At 44.8% G+C, this 19,317-nt stretch overlaps 1 protein-coding gene, 1 non-coding gene and 1 pseudogene across 2 annotated transcripts in view; all 3 read right to left on the bottom strand.

Annotated features, from left to right (window-relative positions):
* sdk2b (sidekick cell adhesion molecule 2b) overlaps positions 1–19,317 on the bottom strand; it is a 460,427-nt gene that overhangs the window by 117,039 nt on the left and 324,071 nt on the right. The gene's annotated exons all lie outside the window — the stretch shown is intronic.
* Positions 16,318–16,456, bottom strand: LOC139227336 (U2 spliceosomal RNA; annotated as a pseudogene).
* LOC139227341 (U2 spliceosomal RNA) lies at positions 16,792–16,988 on the bottom strand. Its single transcript, XR_011587427.1, has one exon. It is a non-coding gene; the product is annotated as a U2 spliceosomal RNA (small nuclear RNA).

The raw sequence follows: 19,317 nt of genomic DNA on the forward strand, positions 1-19,317 counted from the left end.
TTATAGCCCTGACCTGTGGTGGTGTTCTCACACAGGATACAAGCAGGAAGAGGAATCCCAAGATACTCTCCCACCAGGAGTCCCGTTCACCCATCCACCACCCCCACTCCCACCCATCATCAAAGGCAGTCTCTCGAAATCGAGGAAGACTTGCTTCCATTCTTGGCTAACTAACAGAAAACAGAGAGTCAGGATAAATGGTTCATTCTCTGGTTGGCAACCAGTAACTAGTGGGGTGTCACAGGGATCAGTGCCGGGACCCCAACTATTTACAATCTATATGAACGACTTGGAAGAAGGGACTGAGCATAACGTAGTCAAGCTTGCTGACGATACAAAGATGGGAGGAAAAGCAATGTGTGAGGAGAACACAAAAAATCTGCAAAAGGACATAGAGAGGCTAAGTGAGTGGGCAAAAAGTTGGCAAATGGAGTATAATATTGGAAAGTGTGAGGTCATGCACTTTGGCAGAAAAAGTCAAAGAGCAAGTTATTATTTAAATGGAGAAAGATGGCAAAGTGCCGCAGTACAGCGGGACCTGGGGGTACTAATGCATGAAACGCAAAAGGATAGTATGCAAGTACAGCAAGTGATCAGGAAGGCCAATGGTATCTTGGCCTTTATTGCACAGCGGATGGAGTATAAAAGCAGGTAAGTCTTGCAACAGCTATATAGGGTATTGGTAAGGCCACACCTGGAATACTGCGTGCAGTTTTGGTTTCCATATTTATGAAAGGATATACTTGCTTTGGAGGCAGTTCAGAGAAGGTTCACTAGATTGATTCTGGGGATGACGGGGTTGACTTATGAGGAAAGGTTGAGTAGGTTGGGCCTCTACTCATTGGAATTCACAAGAATGAGAGGTGATCTTATCAAAATGTATACGATTATGAGGGGGCTTAACAAGGTGGATGCAGAGAGGCTGTTTCCACTGACGGTGGAGACTAGAACTAGAGGGCATGATCTTAGAATAAGGAGTCGCCCATTTAAAACAGAGATGAGGAGAAATTTCTTCTTTCAGAGGGTTGTAAATCTGTGAAATTCGCTGCCGCAGAGAGCTGTGAAAGCTCGGACATTGAATAAATTTAAGACAGAAATAGACAGTTTCTTAAACGATAAGGGGATAAGGGGTTATGGGGAGCGGGCAGGGAAGTGGAGCTGAGTCCATGATCAGATCAGCCATAATCTTATTGAATGGCGGAGCAGGCTCGAGGGGCCGCATGGCCTACTCCTGTTCCTATTGCTTATGTGGCACCTTATCGAATGCCTTCTGGAAATCCAAATACACCACATCCACTGGTTCTCCCTTATCTACCCTGCTTCTTACAACCTCAAAGAACTCAAGCAAATTTGTCAAACATGATTTCCCTTTCATAAAACCATGCTGACTCTGCTTGACTGTATTATGCTTTTCCAAATGTTCTGCTACTGTTTCCTTAATAATGGACTCCAACATTTTGCCAATGACAGATGTCAGACTTTCTGTCTCCCTACTTTTTAAATAGGGGCATTACATTTGCAGTTTTCCAATCCACTGGGACCTCTCCAGAATACAGGGAATTTTGGTAGATTGCAACCAATACATCCACTATCTCTGCAGCCATTTCTTTTAAGACCCTAGGATGCAGGCCATCAGGTCCAGGGGACTTGTTCACCTTTAGTTCCATTATTTTACCGAGTACTTTTTCTTTAGTGATGGTGATTGTTTTAAGTTCCCCACCTCCCTCTAGCCCCTTGATAATCTATTATTGGGATGCTTTTAGTGTCTTCTATCATGAAAACTGATACAAAATATTTGTTCAAAGTCTTTGCCATTTCCCTGTTCCCCATTATTAATTCCCCAGTCTCATCCTCTAAGGGACCAACATTTATTTTAGCTACTCTCTTTCTTTTTACATACCTGTAGAAGTTCTTACTATCCGTTTTTATATTTCTTGCTAGTATACTCTCAAAATCCATCTTCTCTCTATTATTTTTTTAGTCGTCCTTTGTTGGTTTAAAAACATTTTCCCATCCTCTGGCCTCCCACTAATCTTGGCAACATTGTGTGCTGTTGTTTTTAATTTGATACCATCCTTTACTTCCTTCATTAGCCACGGATGGTTCTCTCGTCTCTTAAAGTCTTTCCTTCTCACTGGGATATATTTTTGTTGAGAGTTATGAAATACCTCCTTAAATGTCTGCCACTGCTTATCAACCATTTTACTCTTTAATTTATTTTCCCAGTCCAATTTAGCCAACTCTGCCTTCATACCTTTTTAATTGCCTTTATTTAAGATCAGGATACTGGTTTGAGACCCAACTTTCTCACCCTCCAACTGAATTTGAAATTCAACCATGATATGATCACTCTTTCCTAGAGGATCCTTTACGATGAGATTATTTATTAATCCTGTCTCAATGATATATGTTAATGACTTGGCCTCGGCTGTACAGGGCACAATTTCAAAATGTGCAGATGACACAAATTTGGAAGTATAGTGAACAGTGAGGAAGATAGTGATCGATTTCAAGAGGACATTAGACAGGCTGATGGACTGGGCGGACACGTGGCAGATAAAATTGAATGCAGGAAAGTGCAAAGTGATACATTTTGGTAGGAAGAACGAGGAGAGACATTATAAACTAAAGGGTACAATTCTAAAGGGGGTGCAGGAATAGAGAGACCTAGTGGTATATGTGCACAAATCGGTGAAGGTGACAAGACAGGTTGAGAAAGCGGTTAAAAAAGCATACGGGATCCCGGGTTTAATAAAGCAAGGAAGTTATGATGAACCTTTATAAAACATTGGTTCGGCCTCAACTGGAGTATTGTATTCTATTCTGGGCACCGCATTTTAGAAAGGATGTGAAGGCCTTAGAGAGGGTGCAGAAAAGATTTACGAGAATGATTCCATGGATGAGGGACTTCAGTTATGTGGATAAACTGGAGAAGCTGGGGTTGTTCTCCTTAGATCAGAGAAGATTGAGAGGAGATTTGATAGAGGTGTTCAAAACCATGAAGGGTCCAGACAGAGTCGATAGAGAGAAACTGTTCCCATTGGTGGAAAGGTCAAGAGTAAGAGTACACAGATTTAAGGTGATTGGCAGAAGAACCAAAGGCGACATGAGGAAAAAAATGTTTACACAGTGAGTGGCTAGGATCTGGAATGCACCGTCTGAAAGGGTGGTGGAGGCAGGTTCAATCGTGGATTTCCAAAGGCAATTGAATAAGAACTTGGAGAAAACAAATTTGCAGGGCTATAGGGAAAGGGCAGGGGAGTGGGACAAACTGCAGTGCTCTTGCAAAGAGCTGGCATGGCCAAATGGCCTCGTTCTGCACTGTAACATTCTATGATTCTATGATAGGCTATGGCCATTCCACCACATTTGCTGGTGTAGACCATGGTGACTGGCTGGCTCTTCAGTAGGCAAGTATAGGTTTGCTCGATCTTTATACTGATATCTCCTCCCCCATGGACTGATTAGAATCCATTATATTTTGATTCTTGGGCTTTTCATAGGTTAGTCTAGAATACTACTTGAATTTAAAGTGTGGAATCGGAAAAGGGGACACCAGTCCAACTAGTAAAATATAACTTTTCACACTGATATCAGGAGGTTCCTCTTAATACAGATAGGGATCAACACTTGGAATGATGAACATCGGTATGCCTGCGGCCTTCCGTGAGAGGTGGGCACCGGAGGAACTAGAGTGCATCATTTCAACAGGACTTCTGGACAGAGTGATTGATGAAGGCAAAAACCCTGGAATCATTTAAGAAACAAGCAGATGCAGCAATGGTAGAAATGTAGGCTTGTTCTGGATAGATGAATTAAGTTGGGCCGAAAGGCTTTTCTCATCCATATCTTGTGATATTTCTAAACTCCCAGCTTCTAAGTAAAAGAGAAAATTGGATGGCTTGTAACTGAGATCATTCTCCCCTACCTCGAGCCCCAGTGCTAGTTTTCATGTTTTCATTGATACTATTCAATTAACACAAGACATTAGCTAAACAGCATTTTGTAATTACTGTTTTTTCTTTGCTAATCCGAACTGATGAGCCATGAGGTTCAGATTCACACAATGGTACAAAAAGCTATAAATTAACAGATACTCAAATGATTGAGTAAAACATTTGTTCTGCAGTGGTCTGATCGTAATTAGATCTTAATATTGCAATGAGTAGAACTAATTGAATCAAAAATATATTGTTCAGCTTTGTAAATTTTACTCTTATCTGAAAATGACCTAGTAGAGAATAAATTAGCTCAAGTGGACCTTGAATTAAGTAACTGTTTCAGTTCCAAAATGACTTAAATACACGATAATACTTTTGATTAATCTGACTGGTTGAATAATGAATTCAAAGCATTAAAATTAGTAACCTGCAGTTCATGACTTTAAATGTTTGATGTGCATTCAATGTGAAGCATTTATAAACTCAGTGAATGCACATTGTGGAGATCATTTTCTGTAAGCAGAATATAAATTCTAATTTGCCAGATGCAATAGCTCCTATGTCATTGAGGCATACAAACTGGCAGGATCCTTGGTCTGTGTTGAGTAAGCTCACATCAGCAGGGGTGAAATTAAAAGACCTCCAGCAATTTGGTGGTGGGGGGGGGGGGGCGCAGAATAGTTTTTTTAAACCCGCAGTGGGATACAGTTGGGCGGGGCGAGTACAAAACGCATTTACAGGCCTAAATTTGAGGCCCATCATAATTTAAAGCCCAGGCCTCATCTGCATGCCGCTGGTCTAGCTGGTCACCCAAAATGGAGGAAAGCGACAAGAACGGTATTTTAGGAATTTGGAGGCCACCGGCCGGCATCAGAGGGAGGCTCATCGGGAAACAGGTAAGTCGTGGGGATGGGGTTTGTGGAGGACAGGGGGATCTTGGCCCAGGGGAGACTCAAACCTTCCTTGTGAGGCACAGAGGACTTCTCCTGCTCCTCCTGAGCCCACAAAAGGGAATTTCTCCACTTATCTTGAAGAGTCACTTCATCCTCTCGACCTGCCTCCACCTGGCTCTGGCTGCTTCTCCGTTCAGGCCCAGGTTAAAATGTATTTGGAATCCCAATGACATGATGAGACCCCAATTTGCATAAATCTATGATGCTCCCGCTTACTTCCGGCGAGCACCATAACCACCTAATTACAGTGAGCAGTTAAAATGGTGGCAAGTGAGAACACGACTTGGATGCTCCATTTTAAAGGACTCCCGGTCTAATTCCTGCTGGGCGGCTGGGGTGGGTTCAAATTCTCGCCAATATTTCTGTTGCTGATCATTGTCTAGTAACTCTTGCTGGAAAATGTACAAGTATAGTGATTGGCAGAGGACAGAATAGTGCTTGGCTGTCATGCACCCGCAGTTAAATAACCTGCAAACACTCATGATCTAGCCTAACACGTGTTCTTGGTGCTCATGGAATCGTACTCCAGGATGAGAGGAAGGGAGAGGAAAAATTTGAAATGAGAAAATTAATTTGTGAGGATAGATGACCTGGCCTCAGTTCAGTTAGATTTCTTAAGAAAGAATAAAACATGAGGGCAGCCGAATAGATTAAATAGATTTAACCCGACTGTTATATTGAAGCAGAATGGGGAGACTGACGTGTGACCTGCCATTGTGAGATAATAGAAAATGTGACTTCGTTGCTGACCAAAAAAAATATTCACCTGCACTTTGTGGTTCATTAATATTTATTGAATGCACAATGTTTGAAAGTGCTTAGAAAGCTTTAAGATGCATCTTCCAAAAAGATTTGATCTCTAGAATTAATAAATCTTAACCATACAAAAGGATTACTATTAATGAATCAGAGTCTTTTGTGGCCCTCCAATGTTTCCTTCTGAAAATGCAGTTTTGAGAGAATTCAGTAAAGATCAGCAAATGTTAATGAACATATTCTGTGGGGGTGCTGTTGCATTATGACTATTTCTGGAATAAAAATGTTTTCATAGTGCACCACAATGTTACAAATATATCTTTTAACTAAAGGGCTCTATTAAAAGAGTATCTATGTTGAATACATAGCATCTACTGTATTTTTGCTTAAATATAGCATGTGACAACTGTAATATGTATCATCTATTCCTGCAACTATCTATTGTGCCCTCAGTAAGTGAAGTGCTTGCTAGCAACAATGTCAATGAAACTTACAAATTGAGCTTGGGCTTATCAAGTTCTAAGGGTCAGGCTTAAATGACCTGCTCACCTTGGCAGTAAATCATCTTTCAAACCAAAATCAGCTTTTTAGCCCATTAACTGAGGCCTGTGAGAATACAATTACAACATCTTGTGTGGCCATTTTGTTATTGAGTCCGTAATTGATACTAACAAGAGTCTTTTCTACCCAGGCAGTTGCATTTTAATTTCATAGAAGAATATTTTCTTATTTATTTCATGTGATAATGGTGCTGGAATTCCGATGTCCCGGGTCCGTACGAAGTTTCTACGGACCTGGGAAGGCATCGGAAAAGCCGGTTTTCAGCGCGCAATGCGCATGCGTGAAAATCAGCTTTTCCGATCTGTCAAGTTTCTGGCTTGACAGATCCTTCGCAGATCGGGAGCGAGGACACTTGCAGGGTAAGATTTCTGATATTTACGGATAACTTGTCTAGCAAATGTCCTCAAAAATCTTGCGCCTGAAAAAGCAGGCGCATCGACTACTTTTACAGGCGCAAGTGTTTAAAAATACACAAAAACATTTTAAAATAAAGTTAGAAAAACACATTTTATTCTTAAAAACCCTCCCCGCTATGATAAGTTTATTTTTAACCATAATTAAAAAAAACTTTTTTAAAAATCGGGAAAATATAATAACTTTAATTTCAATTAATTTTAAAGATGTGTGGTCTGTTTTTTATTTTTTATTATTTTGTGTGATTGCTTTTGTTCCCATTAATAGCACTGAGAACTCGTAGATACGTGAGTCTCAGTGCTATTAATGAGAACCTGTGAAATACTTACCTGATTAGCTGAGCAGTCACACATGACTGCATCTTCTGCTTCGAGACTCTCTGCACGGGAGCATGCTTTGCAGCGTAGGAGAAGGCCTCCCCATCGGAAATCAGGGCGCCTCCTAGGCCACCAGGTAAATTCGTAAAAAATATCCAGCGAGGAGGCAATTGACCGCGGGAAGACCCCCAGAGGAATTTCTGGGCCATTATTTATTTATTTGTGCTACTCACTAAATTGCAATGGAATCCTTAACATAGAATACTGATTCAAAGCAACATGAAAAGCTGCACACCATTCCAGAAATAAATACTATGCTAAAAACCTGTGGATTACAAAAATAATTTTACTCAACTAGACTGGCACTAATCACAAGCCTGATATCAAGAAAAAAACTCACATTGGTCCATCACCAATCTATTGTGAGACTGCACTAGTTCTGTTATAACCAGCGACAGACCTGAAATGGGGGATGGATGGTCCAAATCAAAATCAGAAGTCTGGAAGAAAGAATCTCTGATGATGAGCGACAGGTCAGCGGATAAAGCTTTCCCATCGAGGACATAGACACTTTGGGCAGACAGCTAACTTCCCCAAGGGAAACAAATAACCAGTAAATTACCACAGAATCAAATACTCACAATATGAAGTAGTGAAAGTGCACCTTCCAGTCCTTCTGCATTGCAAAGTTAATCATGGCACAGAGGTTCTAGCAATAGCCCAGATACCACTGAAACTTTATGCAAGCATTTATCAAAATCTCTTTCTTTGAGCGGTTTCTTAAGTGAGAAATTTGAATTTGCTTTTTGATTATATTTATTATGGAGCCTGTACATTTGTTTTCAATGTCCCATGCAATTATACACATGCCAAGATGGATTGCATCACTGTCATTTTTACCAATTCACTGAAAACAAAATGCTGAAAACTGAAAAATCAGGTGGAAAAAAGACACATTTAGAAAGCATGTTGTCACTTCACGTACTACGTAGGGCTAGATTTTCGGTTTTAGGCGAAAACAGTAGTTTTAGGTCAAAATTACTATTTTTAGGCCGAACTTTCGGCCTTTGGTAAAGGAGGCGTTGCACGACGATTCACGGCACAATCCGCAAGTTTCGGCAACTTTAGTCCGGGGCCAGGAACTCTGAGAGAGAGGCCTTGGGAGGGAGGAAAAACAAAAACCAAAAAATTCCAAAAAACATTCCAAAAATATTTTGAAGACCCTTATCTATCGAATCACTGAAAAAAATACATCAACTTACCTTTTGTGCAGGTTTTCATATTTACCCCTGCTGGCAAGACTGCACCAACAGTTTTGTCCTGTCGGTATTCTGGGCGTGGGAAAAGGGTCGGGAGAGTGCCAAAAGTATGACGCAAATGTAATCTGCGTCATTGCACGTCAGCGCACCTCTCCCCAGCAGTACTTGAAAGCGCCACCGCAAACAGGTACCCGAGGATCCCGCCAACCGGGTTTTCACCGCGGAGGGTCAAATCGTGGCGAAAACCCGGTCGCAAACCTGGCGAAAATCCGGCCCAATATTAATGAGTTGCTTTGAGATGGAATGTGTTGTGTATCTGCAAAGCATGCACTCCCATGTTATGCCACCAGGAAGCGCATCCCCTGAAGTCCCAAGGGATCCCAGCATCCCTTGGAAGCACTGTATATAAGCCGGCCCCTAAGGCCTGTTCCTCACTCTGGAGTGTCTTAATAAAGACTGAGGTCATTGTTACTTTAACCTCCCCGTGTGCAGTCTCATCTGTGTTGGGAACACAATAACTGGCGACGAGTATACGAATCCAACGCAAAGTTGCAGCAAGCTGTGGGCATCCTGGAGAAGTTCCCGGAGGATGTGGACCGGGAAGCCTATGTCAAATGGCAATGAGCTGGATGGAGAAGGAAGTGCTGCAAAAAGGAGAGTGGTCCTCCTCACGGTCTGCAGGGCACCGACCTACAGCCTCATGAAGAATCTTCTGGCTCCGGTGAAACCCACAGATAAGTCGTATGAGGAACTGTGTACATTGGTTCAGGAGCATCTTAACCCGAAGGAGAGCGTGTTGATGGGGAGGTATCGGTTCTACACGTGCCAGCGATCTGAAGGTCAGGAAGTGGCGAGCTATGTGCCGAGCTAAGGCGACGCAGGACAATGTGAGTTTGATGGCTACCTGGAGTCGATGCTCAGAGACTTTTCTGTACTGGGCATTGGCCACGAGACCATCCTACGAAAACCTTTGACTGTAGAGACACTGACCCTCCGTAAGGCCATTGTGATAGCACAGGCGTTTATGTCCACCAGTGATAACACCAAACAAACCTCTCAGCACACAAGTGGTAGCAATGTTCATAAATTAACTGGAACTGTGTTTGCGAGCAGAAATGTACAGGGCAGAAACCATGAGTCTGCAACTGCCAGCAGGTCTCAGGTGACCCAGATGACTGAGAGTCCACAACAAAGGATGAATGCAAGGCAATTCACACCTTGTTGGCAATGTGGATGCTTCCATTCAGCCTATACATGCCGCTTCAAAGGGTGTGTTTGCAAGAACTGTAGAACAATGGGGCATCTCCAATGAGCTGGCAGACGAGCTGCAAGCTCTGCAAAACCTGCTAACCACCAGGTGGCAGAGGAAGATCGGTCCATGGTGGATCAAAGCAATTTTGAGCCTCAGAGAGAGGAGGCAGATGCTGAAGTACACGGGGTGCACACATTTGAGATGAAATGTCCACCTATAATGCTAAATGTAAAATTGAATGGCTTACCCGTAGCCATGGAACTGGACACTGGCGCTAGCCAATCCATCATGAGTAAAAAGATGTTTGAGAGACTGTGGTGCAACAAGGCACTCAGACCAGCCCTGAGTCCCATCCACACGAAACTGAGATCGTACACCAAAGAGCTCATCACTGTCCTGGCCAGAGCCATGGTCAAGGTCACCTACGAGGGCAGGGTGCATGAACTGCCACTCTGGAATGTCCCGGGCGATGGCCCCACACTGCTTGGAAGGAGCTGGCTGGGCAAAATCCACTGGAACTGGGAATGACATCCGAGTGCTATCACATGTCGATGAGGCCTCATGTACCCAGGTTCTGAACAAATTTCCTTCCCTTTTTGAGCCGGGCATTGGAAACTTTTCCGGGGTGAAGGTGCGGATCCACTTGGTCGCAGAGGCACGACCCATTCATCACAAGGCGCAAGCGGTACCTCACATGATGAGGGAGTGGAAATCGAGCTGGGCAGGCTGCAATGCGAGGGCATCATCTCCACAGTGGAATTCAAAGAGTTCCGTTTGTTCCAGTACTCAAAAGTGATGTCACAGTCAGGATTTGCGGCGATTATAAAGCAACTATTAATCATTTTTCGCTACAGGACCAATACCCGCTACCTAAGACAGACGACCTATTTGCGACGCTGGCAGGAGACAAGACGTTCACTAAGCTTGACCTGACTTCGACCTAGATGACACAGGAGCTGGAGGAGTCTTCGAAGGGCCTCACCTGCATCAACACGCACAAGGGACTGTTCATCTACAACAGATGCCCATTTGGAATTCGGTTGGCTGCAGCGATCTTCCAGAGAAACATGGCGAGCCTACTCAAGTCAGTACCACGCACGGTGGTTTTTCAGGACGACATATTGGTCACGGGTTGGGACACCGTCGAGCACCTACAAAACCTGGAGGAGGTCCTCCAGCGACTGGATCGCGTAGGGCTGCGGCTGAAGAGGTCGAAATGTGTCTTCATGGCAACAGAAGTGGAGTTTTTGGGGAGAAAGATCGCGGCGGACGGCATTCGGCCCACAGACCCCAAGACAGAGGCTATCAGGAACGCGCCCAGGCCACAGAACATCACGGAGCTGCGGTCGTTCCTGGGACTCGTCAACTATTTCGGTAACTTCCTACCGGGGTTAAGCACCCTCTTAGAGCCCCTACATGTGTTATTGCGTAAAGGTGAAAACTGGGTATGGGGAAAAAAAACAAGTAATTGCTTTTGAGAAAGACAGAAACATTTTATGCTCCAACAAGCTGCTTGTATTGTATAACCCGTGTAAAAGACTTGTGCTAGCATGTGATGCGTCGTCGTACGGAGTCGGGTGTGTATTGCAACAAGCTAATGTTGCGGGGAAGTTGCAACCTGGCACCTATGCCTCCAGGAGCTTGTTTAAGGCCGAGAGGGCCTACAGCATGATTGAGAAAGAGGCATTAGCGTGTGTGTTCGGTGTAAAGAAAATGCATCAGTACCTGTTTGGCCTCAAATTTGAGCTGGAAACCGATCACAAGCCCCTCATATCCCTGTTTGCTGAAAACAAGGGGATAAATCCTAATGCCTCAACCCGCATACCAAAGGTGGGCACTCGCGCTATCAACGTATAACTATACCATACGCCACAGGCCAGGCACCGAGAACTATGTGGATGCTCTCAGTCGGCTACCATTGCCCACCACGGGGGTGGAAATGGCGCAGCCTGCAGACTTGTTGTTGGTCATGGAAGCATTTGAAAATGATAAAACACCTGTCGCGGCCCGCCAGATGAGGACTTGGACCAGCCAAGATCCTCTGCTGTCCCTAGTAAAAAACTGTGGACTGCATGGGAGCTGGGCCAGCATCCCCATTGAAATGCAAGAGCTAATCAAGTTGTTTCAGCGGCGAAAGGATGAGCTGTCCATTCAGGCAGACTACCTGTTGTGGGGCAACTGTGTAGTGCTACCCAAAAAGGGCAGGGAGACGTTCATCTCGGATCTCCACGGCACACACCTGGTATAGTAATGATGAAAGCGATAGCCAGATCCCACGTGTGGTGGCCCCGTATCGACTCTGACTTAGATTCCTGTGTACGGCAATGCCATATGTGTGCTCAATTGAGCAACGCGCCCAGAGAGGCACCACTATGTTTGTGGTCCTGGCCCTCCAGACTATGGTTGAGGCTCCATGTCGACTATGTGGGCCCGTTTCTTGGTAAAATGTTCCTGGTGGTGGTGGATGCTTTTTCAAAATGGATTGAATGTGAAATAATGTCGGGAAGCACCACCACTGCCACCATTGAAAGCCTGAGGGCCATGTTTGCCACCCACGGCCTGCCTGACATACTGGTCAGTGACAAAGGGCCATATTTCACCAGTGCCGAATTTAAAGAATTCATGACCCGCAATGGGATCAAACATGTCACCTTGGCCCCGTTTAAACCAGCCTCCAATGGGCAGGCAGAGCGGGCAGTACAAACAATCAAACAGAGCCTTAAACGAGTCACAGGCGGCTCACTCCAAACCCGCCTGTCCCAAGTACTGCTCAGCTACTGCACAAGACCCCACTCGCTCACAGGGGTGCCCCTGGCTGAGCTACTCATGAAAAGGACACTTAAAACCAGACTCTCACTGGTCCACCCCAACCTGCATAATCAGGTAGAGAGCAGGCGGCAGCAACAAAATGTAATCGATGGTCGCGCCACTGTGTCACAGGAAATTGATCTGAATGATCCTGTATATGTGCTAAACTATGGACATTGTCCCAAGTGGATCGCGGGCATGCTGATAGCAAAAGAAGGGAGTAGGGTGTTTGTAGTCAAACTAGACAATGGACAAATTTGCAGAAAGCACCTGGACCAAATGAGGCTGCGCTTCACAGACTGCCTTGAACAACCCACAGCAGACACCACCTTTTGCGAGCCCACAACACACATCCAAAGGATCAACGACACCACCCCGGACCAGGAAATTGAACCCATCATGCCCAACAGCCCAGCAAGGCCAGGCTCACCCAGCAGCCCTGCAGTGCCAACGACACGCCAGCCCAGCGAGGGCACAGCCAACACATCAGAACAGACATTTGTACCGAGGCGGTCCACCAGGAAAAGAAAGGCTCCCGACCACCTCACCTTGTAAATAGTTTTCACTTTGACTTTGGGGCGGTGGGGTGTATCTATAATGCATGCACTCCCATGTTCCGCCACCAGGGAGCGCATCTCCTGAAGTCCCAAGGGATCCCAGCATCCCTTGGGAGCACTTTATATAAGCCCTTAAGGCCTGTTCCTCACTGGAGTGTCCTAATAAAGACTGAGGTCACTGTTACTTTAATCTCCCTGTGTGCAGTCTCATCTGTGTTGGGAACACAATAGAATGTCTATTAAGTTGGCTATTGTGGCAGCCATTTTGCACATGATGAGATTCCACAAACAGCATTATCACTTAATTTAGCACAGACTCTTAATTAGAATAAAACAATTATTTGCATTTGGAATTGTTTTTAATGGAAAATTAAAGGGACATTTTTGCTTATTTTTAATATACTTCAAAATCTGACAGGTTAAACTTCCTTACTGGCTGTGGAAGGTGAACCACATGGTGTGATACTGGGCCATACGTATCAGAAAGTTCCTAAATTTGATTCCAAGTCTTAGGTGGAATAGCTGATCTCAGCCAGTGGCCCGACAGTTGGTCCCAGATTGGGAAAGGGAATAATTAGCCAGAGTTCCCACTCCTGATCACTTTCCAATGACTCTTGTTGGGCATTGCAGGTGGACAGGATCAGGATTATCTATGATACTTCCAATGGTCAGATGCTCGCTGTCGAAGCTCCCACAGGAAGGCCGGCCACTTGGATGAGGTACCAGAGTGCTGCCAGTGCCACAAGAGCTGCACTTCAGCAGGAGTCAGCTCCTTGGAGAAAGGTGGAGAAACATGTTTTATTTTTAAATGAGTTATATAAAGGATTTTTTTGCGAAATTAAAAAAGTTAAGTCAAAATCTCACTAAAAATAAAACCTCACTGTAAAATAAAAGCAGAAGAATTAGGAAGAGTTTCATCAGTAAACACCCGAAGATTGACTCTATCTCACTTCCCATCTCCTGGTTCCAGTTACTTCAATGGGATACACCACAGCTGTTTGTTTTTCTAACCAGACTGCAATATTGATCAATGGAAGTGAAATTAGCAAAACATGAAATGACAGGAACACAGAAGAAACTGTGCCACAACAGGTTGGGATGCCGCTTTCTGCCACAATGCAAGTTCAGCGATGCTGTCTGAGCGAGCAGAGGCCGAGCACATACTCACAAAACGCGAAAGCAGCGATTTTGGGCTGGTACATGAACAAAAAGATCATGTGAAATTGTCTTTTCTTTCAAACAACATAATCAAAACTAGATGATTTGCAAATCTAGAGCCAGGAACATGGCCAGAATATTTCTCAATCAGCAGTCTTGGAATAAACAATGAGAATATTATTAGCTCTAGTTGGGCAGAAAGGGCCCAAAATTCCACGTGGACTTTTTTTTGGCGCAGTTGTAGAGGTACGTCCGATTTTTTAGTGGCCCGACTGCACCAAAAAAAAGGTTCCAAGTTTCGCCGGCATAACCTTTCATTTTGGAGCAGCACAGATTTACTTAAGCTCTGTGGGTGCAGCTTAAGGTCTGCATCGAAAAATTGAGGTTGCCAGGGTGACGAGGGATGCCGAATTTATTCTGTCATGTCATTACTGATTTTTCTCTCTCCAAGAACTTCTATTTTTATAACAGGTAACTGGTGTAAGCATTCCAAGAGCCTCGTTTTTTAAAATTGATTTGTCTCTTTGTAAACTCAACCATGACACCGTGATGGCTCCCTCCCTCCCGCTATTGGTGCCTGCTCTTCTATCCCGGGCCGAAAGGTCCCCGCACCGGCTGCACCTATCCTGCAGCGGCCCACTTCTACCCCAGGCCCCCCTGCACAGGCCCGCTTCTATCCTGGGCCCCGCCGTGCCGGCCCACTTCTATCCCAGGGAAAGGCCCCTGCACCGGCCCGCACCTATCTCGGGCCGAAAGGCCCCCGGCACTGGCCCGCTTCTATCCTGGGCTAAATGGACCCCCGCACTGGCCCGCTTATATCCTGGCCCCCCCCCCCCCCCCGCACCGGTCTGCTTCTATCTCGGGGCCCCCCCGCACCGGCCCGCTTCTATCCCGGGCTCCGCCGCGCCGGCCCGCTTCTATCCCGGGGAAAAGCTCCTGCACCGGCCCGCTTCTATCCCGGGCCAAAAGGACCCCCACCACCGGTGTCGTGTCTTCAGCTCCGCTGAAACAATGGCATCTTTTCTCTGCTGATTTTCTCTTTTCTGCGCCGATTTCTTTAAGTAAGGTTTTTCAGAAGGGTGCAGTGCGCTGTCTTAGAAAAAACTCGTACTTGGCCAAACTCGCTTAAATGGCCAGGGATGGCGCACTCGGCATGTTCCGCCCCCAGTGACATAAAAAAATCGGGAACTAAACAAATCGGACATACCTACTTTAGAATGGCTCAGAAACTTGGCAAAACTTGCAGATTTTAGTCTGCTAAAATAAAAACAGCATAGGCCAAAAAAACAGTGCAGAATGATGGCAAAAATTTACCCCATAGTTCTTAACAGCTGTCCCAGATTTATGGCTTGCTTTTTCGCCTGCTGTAGCTTCCTTGCTACAAACACCAGCCTGTGCCTAAAGGCTATTTCCTCCTCTCAGGTGGTAATGAAACGCATGAATAAACCGTTGTTGCAGGTTGCACAAGCACCAGTTCCACGAATTAAATTTAATCCTGTCCTTTGCTGTGAATGACAAGTGTTTCCTCAGTCACTCAAAGACTGACTTGCAATGCTCACCCTGCATGACCCTCACACTTAACAGATGACAGCTCATCAACAGAAAGCTACTATTCACCAACAACAAAATACCTTCCAGGCAGCAGATTTCTTATTTACAATTACTGGTAAAAATGTTGCCATCACTGAATTTAGAGAAGATATGAAACAGTAATAAATTAGAAGAGTGTTGCAATTAACTGTCAGACAGATTTGCTACACATAAATAAGATGATCCACTTTTGGGGACTCAATGAAGTCAGCACAGATCAGCTTGGACCATGTCTCCTGATGGTTGATGACAACATAACTTTAGAAACTGAATATTGGATGCACAAGACTATTAGATACGAGGGAGTTGGACAGATCCCCTGGCAAAAATGGCAGGGAAACTAAATAGGTAACAGTATAACACTATCAGATGCACATCTCCGCAAGGGAATTGGAAGCATACCCAGGCTACACTGCCAAGGAGTTCAAGCAGACCAACCTGCAGGGAAACATTAGTATCTGAATTGGAAATGTGCCTTGCCCAGACTGCTAGACTATTACACGTGTACCATAAGTGGAGCAACAGGATATTGTGACCATCGGCATTCTAAACTGGCATGTAATTAAAAGCTGTCAGATCACCAGCATCAAGACTGACACAAAATGGCTTTTCCAATGATTCACTGAATTTATCTAGTAATTATCTGAACAATAGATTTTTTTTTAAAAATCCAATTTCGTTCCAGATCAACTCTAACGCCAAAGATCACTTTGCGCCAATGTGTTTGATCTTAGGCCAAAAGGCCGAGAGGCGAAGTTGCACCGTTCCTGGAAATATTGCAATACCAGGTCGGTGCATGGAGTGGATGGGGAATGCCCCTGATCCAGTTCCCTGTCCAAAAATCAATTCAATATCATGTCCCCATAGGGGATATTAAACTGATAACATAGATTTTTTTTTTATTCGTTGCCAATCTTTCCAATTCTTTGTCAGATCACAAACGCCAGAGGTCACCTTGCACCTGCCAAGGATCACTCTGCGCCAATGCTCTTAGCCAAAAGGCCTAGAGCCCAAGCACCGTTCCTGGAAGTACTGCAATACCAGGTTCGTGCCATGGAGGTGGATTTTTTAAAAACATTTTTGTTGCCAATCTTTCCAATTCTTTGTCAAATCACAAACGCCAGAGGTCACCTTGCACACATCAAGGATCACTCTGCGCCAATGCTCTTAGCCAAAAGGCCGAGAGCCACTGCACCGTTCCTGGAAGTACTGCAATACCAGGTTCGTGCCATGGAGGTGGATGGGTCAGGCCCCCCACACACCTCCGTGGAGGTGGATGGGTCAAGCCAACCCACCCACCTCCTATTTCCAAAAAGCATAGGAGAACCACCTTCCTGATCCAGGGAGAACCACTTTGGGGTCATGGTTACTCCCCTGTCAGGTCAGTTACGCATGATCTTAGCCAAAAGGCCGAGAAGTGCCATGGAGGTGGATTTTTTTTATTTTATTTTTTTTAATTTTTCGTTGCCAATCTTTCCAATTCTTTGTCAAATCACAAATGCCAGAGGTCACCTTGCACACATCAAGGGTCACTCTGCGCCAATGCTCTTAGCCAAAAGGCCGAGAGCCACTGCACCGTTCCTGGAAGTACTGCAATACCAGGTTCGTGCCATGGAGGTGGATGGGTCAAGCCACCCCACCCACCCATGGAGGTGGATTTTTTTTTAAAAATTCGTAGCCAATCTTTCCAATTCTTTGTCAAATCACAAACGCCAGAGGTCACCTTGCACACATCAAGGATCACCCTGCGCCAATGCTCTTAGCCAAAAGGCCTAGAGCCACTGCACCGTTCCTGGAAGTATTGCAATACCAGGTTCGTGCCATGGAGGTGGATGGGTCAGGCCCCCCACACACCTCCGTGGAGGTGGATGGGTCAAGCCACCCCACCCACCTCCTATTTCTGCAGCCCTTGGACTCGGGTGAGTTTGCTGATCTCAGCTAATGTAGTATCAAAGGTGATAGCATTGCCCTCTATCCCTTTGGGTTAGGATGGAGAAATCATTCAAGTCTCCTGCTCCTGATCGCTTTCCGCAGATTCCTATGGGAAGTGTGTATATGAACAGCAATTAGTGACAGGATGAGACTCAGCTCTGATGCCTGCCTGCAGTTGAACAGTCTGTTTACACTCACTGCCAAGGCCCATGCATAAATAATGGCTATTTGAGCAAGTTACTGCAGAATACCCAGTACCTATTGAACTATATCCCTGCAAGGCATCATAGCCTTCAGGAGACAAAGAGAATGGAAGAAATTGGCAAGGAAATAAGTAATGAAAGTAAGGGCAGTCATCCACCCCATTCCATTGATTATTTTACCTGACAAGGAGAATTATTTGGGTTGTGGATATGCCCAAGTAACTTTTTTCAAAATCCCTAAAGCAAAGAATTCATACCTTGCCTTTAACCCTCAGTATAACATCATAACACCAGTGGAATGACTACCCTATATTTCTACTTGTACTGCTGTCAGCATCTGTCCAGATACCACATATGATTTGTTTTTAAATTGACAAATTAATAATATACAAAACCACATTTAATCATGTGATGTTTTCTAGTTTTGACTGACAAATCAAATTTCAGAGGTTTTAATTTCACACCAGTTATGGGGCAGATGGCTCAAAATACACTCACAGTTAATTTGTTGACTGATTCTCCAGGAAATACAAATATAGTTACAGCACCATTGCTGTTGTGACAATGTATTCTTGGAACAGAAGGGCACATTTCATGCAAGTATAACTGACTCCATTTAGAGTGGATTTACACCTACTCTATCAGCTGTCCATTGCCTAAAATTAAAGTTCATCTCCAGGACTGTCGCTGGGAAACTGCAAAGTGCCCTAATTATTATACAAGATAAATAGTGTCTCACGATGGAATGGATAGTTGGATACATGTATAATCTAACTTTCATCAAGAAAAAGTACAACAGAATTCATTCCTTCTTGGACATTTCTAATTGTCTGCAATAGTTAATAAACTAATTTTGTGCTGTGTATATGTTGTACTGTTTCAAAATGTTTCCACATGCTGTATCACTTGAGTGCAGACTCCTTACTTGGGGTCGGTTTCTCCACAATACTGGAAGTATTATTCACGTGAATTAAATATTGGGAAGACTGAAGCCATTGTCTTTGGTCCCTGCCACAAACTCCGTTCCCTAACCACTGACTCCATCCCTCCCCCTAGCATCTGTCTGAGGCTAAACCAGACTGTTCGCAACCTTGATGTCATATTTGACCCTGAAATGAGCTTCCGGCCACATATCTGTGGCATTACTAAAACCATCTATTTCCACCTCCGTAACATTGCCCATCTCCACCCCTGCCTCAAGCCCATCTGCTACTGAAACCCTCATCCATACCTTTGTTATCTCTAGACTTGACAACTCCAACGCACTCCTGGCTGGCTTCCCACATTCTACCCTATGTAAACTTGAGGTCATCCAAAACTCGGCAGCCCGTGTCCTAGCTCACACTAAGTCCCATTCACCCATCAACCCTGTGCTCGCTGACCTACATTATCTCCCAGTTAAGCAACGCCTCAATTTCAAAATTCTCATCCTTGTTTACAAATCCCTCCATGACCTCGCCCCTCCCTAGCTCTGCAATCTCCTTCAGCCTCACAACCCCCCCCAAGATATTCTCAAATTCTGCCCTCTTGAGCATCCCTGATCATAACCATCAGTGGCCGAGCCTTCAGCTGCCTAGACCCTAAGCTCTGGAACTCCCGGCCTAAACCTCTCTGCC

The sequence above is a fragment of the Pristiophorus japonicus genome, chromosome 16 (assembly GCF_044704955.1).
Source record: "Pristiophorus japonicus isolate sPriJap1 chromosome 16, sPriJap1.hap1, whole genome shotgun sequence".
Lineage (NCBI taxonomy): Eukaryota > Metazoa > Chordata > Chondrichthyes > Pristiophoridae > Pristiophorus > Pristiophorus japonicus.